The sequence below is a fragment of the Nelumbo lutea genome, chromosome 2 (assembly GCF_056320005.1).
Source record: "Nelumbo lutea isolate HS-2025 chromosome 2, American lotus-T2T, whole genome shotgun sequence".
Classification (NCBI taxonomy): Eukaryota; Viridiplantae; Streptophyta; class Magnoliopsida; order Proteales; family Nelumbonaceae; genus Nelumbo; species Nelumbo lutea.
The window spans coordinates 49176394-49180567 of NC_142685.1; the positions used below are offsets into that span (position 1 = coordinate 49176394).

The following is a 4174-nucleotide window of genomic DNA, read 5'->3' on the forward strand; positions in this document are numbered from 1 at the left end:
GCGTTGCTTGGATAACAGATCGGCGACCAACCAGAAGCAAAGAAAAGGTACATCTCGGTCTCTTCAACTAATTCCGACACCTAACTCAAGCGAGTCAACTCGCTCAACTCGAAAGTGGAAGGTTTCAGAAGAGTGCACTTAGTTGATGACAACTATTGGGCATGTGTCCTTAAGCTCAAGCGCGTGGCGTTTTTGGATCAGAACTTTTTGGAAACGTAGTTTTCAATGTAGAGGTTAGTGTAAAAGTGGAGGGTGGGTCAAATCGAAATGCCCGTATATGAACAACTAGAATAAGAGGGAATGGGTAGTTTATATCGTTGAAACAAGAGGATTTGGGTGTTTGGATCTGGATTTGGCACTCACGAAGTTGGGCCGACCCAAGAAATACATTTTTGACCTGAAATATAAATCCATTGTTTGCATAGCAAACTTTGATATGGTCATCCTAGCACCTGATGGTATGGACTATGGAGAATAAGGTTCCGTCCCACAAGGAAAATATTTCGTTCTGGAGCCTGATGAAGGTTGGGGCTCCCTAAGCCTTAGTGCAAGATAAAATGCAGTAAATGGAAACTTCATGGTGGGACTTGGGAGGAGTGGCTTTCTGTTTGTGGAGAATCTTCTTAATGATCAGGGCAGCGTCTTGAGAGACATCGAAAAGCTAGGAGAAGGTATCTACAACAAAGGTCTTGGAGATTTAATCCCATCCTTTCCTAACAACCACTCCTTTATACTCAACTACCTTGAACCAATGCAAGTAATTTCTACTCCTGTTTATTATTATCTACATTATGTTTTCCTTATCATTCACCATTTAGCAAAGTAAATCCCTGAGTTCAGAAATGAAAGTCTTTTCTTGGAACATAAGGGGTTGTTGCGATCCCAATACAACCCGGTTTTTACACAAACAAATAAAAAATCATAACCCAGATATTGTATTCCTTTCTGAAACAAAGACTGGTATAGAGAAATTAGGAAAACTGAGTAAAAGGATGGGATATGATTTCTGGTGTGGGGTGCCAGCAAAAGGTTTATTTGGAGGTTTCTACTGTGGTTGGAAATGTGATCTGTCAGTCCAATTAATTGATAAATCAGACAGATTTGTCATTCTTAACATCAAACATGGACCAGCTATTATGAATTGCTGGTTATGTCTTGTATATGGCCATCCAATGAAGAGTAAAAGAGAGCAATTCTGGAGCGAGTTAAAACATCTGTTGGGGAACCAACAAAATTGGGTTTTGTTAGGTGATCTAACTGACCTTGTTGAGAGTTCAGATTATAAAGGAAGGAAAAACATAAGGATGAGAACTTCTACACCTTTAAACCAACTTATACAAAAACATGGTTTAATGGAGATAGAAGCGGGGGGCTCTACTTTCACCTAGACAAATGGCAAATAAAGGTTTTCGCAAAGTATTAGAAAAACTAGATAGAGGTTTGGCTACCCCTTCGTGGCACTCTCAATTCCCAGGTGCTCGAATTAGAATCGTAAGAAATATTTTTTTGGATCATGGCTACTTGGTCTTATTAGAAACAAACCCCCCTATCAAAACAAATTGGCATGGGAATCCCCCACTTGGCATTGTTTCTAAGTTAAGGAAATGTAAAATAAAGTTAAGATAATGGAATAAGGGAAGATTCGGCAAAATTGAAGATAGATTGAAGCCGCTGGAGGAGAAAATTTTAGATTTTGAGGAAGAGGAAACCACTAGTTCCATCTTTGAAAGAATGAGACTTCAAAGGGAATATGATAAATGGCTTCATCGAGAGGAGCAAATGTGGAGATTAAAATGTAGGGAACTGTGGCTCAGTGAGGGAGACAAAAATACAAAATATTTTCATCAGTTGACAAATTTTAAAATAACAAAAAACTCCTTGGATTCCATTAAAAATGATAAGGGAGTAATCATGGAATTAGAGGAAGAGGCTGGTGCTTTTAAATCTCATTTTATTTAAATTTTATCTGATGTATCTTGCCGAATCATCAGTGTATGTAGCTCACTGTTTTGCCGAATAGTTCTACCGCTTTTTCTTTGATGCGTTTCATCAAACTGCTTTGCTGAACCGTTAGTATGACATTTTATGTTCTCTGAGTTATCTTCATTTTATCTTCTCTGAGTCATCTTCCGGTTATACTGCTTTGCCGAACCATTATTAGTATGACATTTTATGTTCTCTGAGTTTTCTATTCAGCATATGGAGTGATGAAGCGTGATCCGGCCGGTCTTAGCTGTCAACGACCTTGCTTCTGAACTGGGTAGCAGGGAACCTGAAACGGAGGAGATGAGGAAGCTCCGGGGGGGAACTCGGTGTAGCGGCTCCGAAGCTCAAGTTAGAATCCTTCAAAAGCAAGATAACACCAGATAGCGCAAAGTTTGCATACCTTGTTTGTTGGGGGCAGGGGGCTCTTATAATCACTTCGCGCACTCGCTCCGAGGCCCTTGTCAGGTCGGGTATGATTACCCTTGCGCTTGTCAATTCGGCCAATGTACTCCTGTTTTTTTTTTTTTTTTGTAAGTCCCTTCTGATGGCCAATGTACTCCTATTTCTTGCAACAGAATAGATAATCTTTTTGCCCAAGTGTTCCTTTTCCCCGAACTGATTCTTTGTCGAACTGAATATGCCACTTTCTTGTCCGGGTTATTATACTTCCACGACCTGTTTTGCCACGAAGGCTTTTTGCAGTGAACTGATTTTTTGTCGAGCTGATAATATGCTCGACTTCTTTGCTTGTTTACGCCGAGGTTCCTCTTGGCTCTGCATCGTGGCACATAGGACCTGATTTCGTCCACTTCGCTTGGCGGTTTATAGGTAGTATCGCCTTAAGTTCACGATGTTCCACGCTCGAAGTACTTGTTTGCCTTCCAAGGTTTCGAGTTCGTATGCCCCCCCGAGCGCTCTTTTTACTTTACAGGGCCCTTCCCAGTTTGGTCCAAGTTTGCCCACGCCGGGTTCGGGCACCATGATCTTACGAAGGACCAGGTCGCCGAGTCGAAAGCTTCGTTGCTTTACTCTGGTATTGTAGTAGCGAGCTACCTGCTGCTGGTATGCCGCTGTCCGGATGTGCGTGAGGTCCCTTACCTCGTCCAATAGGTCAAGGTTGGTACGTAACTCGTCTCCGTTCGTCCGATCATCGTATGTTTCTAGTCGCAATGTTGGTACTTCGATTTCCGCCGGGATCACTGCTTCAGTGCCGTAGGTGAGGTTGAAGGGGGTTTCTCCCGTGGCGGCTTTTTCCGTAGTTCGGTGAGCCCATAAGACACTTGGTAGCTCTTCGGCCCACAATCCCTTAGCTCGATCCAGACGTGCTTTCAGTCCACGCAGGATGGCTTTGTTCATTACTTCCATTTGACCGTTTGCCTGCGGGTGTGCGACTGATGTGAAGTTTTGCCGAATCCCCATGTTCTGGCACCACTCTTGGAACTTGATATCCTTGAACTACTTGCCGTTGTTGGAAATTAGTATCCGAGGTAACCCGAAGCGACATACTATGTTCTTCCAAAAGAAGTTCTGTATGTTTCGGGCCGTAACAATTGCTAGAGGTTCGACTTCTATCCACTTCGTAAAGTAATCTACTACAACAACTAGGAATTTTCTTCCACCTGTTGCTGGTGGGAATGGCCCCAGGAGGTCGATGCCCCATTGTGCAAAGGGCCACGGGCTGGCGAGGTATTTGAGGTCGAAGGCAGGTTGATGGTGGATATTGGCGTGCTTCTGACACTTGTCGCATTTTCTAACGAGCTCAACAGCTTCTGCCTTCATCGTTGGCCAGTAGTATCCTTGTCGAAGTGCTTTTTGGGCAAGTACTCTGCCCCCCAAATGTCCGCCGCACAGGCCTTCATGAGTGTCGCAGAGTACGAAATCGGCTTTGGCAGGTCGCAGGCAACGCAAGTAGGGGAGCGTGTACGACCGTCGGTATAACTGTTCGTCTATTATGACGTATTTGGCTGCCTGGCGCTGCACCCTCTTGACCGCACTGCGTTCTGTAGGGAGGGTTCCGTCTATCAAGAAGCTCGCGAGTGGGTCGATCCAGCTCGACTCTGCTTCCAAGATGGGAGCAACCTCCTCTGTCCCCCCGAGAATACTAGGCCAAGGTAAGTCCTCTATGTAAACAGTTCTCATGTTGTTGTGACTTGTGCTGGCTAACCGGGACAGAGCGTCGGCCTCAGTG

General features: G+C 44.2%; 1 long non-coding RNA gene across 1 annotated transcript; it reads left to right on the forward strand.

Annotated features, from left to right (window-relative positions):
* Positions 1–437: 437 nt before the first annotated feature.
* Positions 438–2583, forward strand: LOC148870522 (uncharacterized). The gene is made up of 2 exons (XR_016107913.1): positions 438–757; positions 2197–2583. It is a non-coding gene; the product is annotated as an uncharacterized LOC148870522 (long non-coding RNA).
* Positions 2584–4174: the final 1591 nt, after the last annotated feature.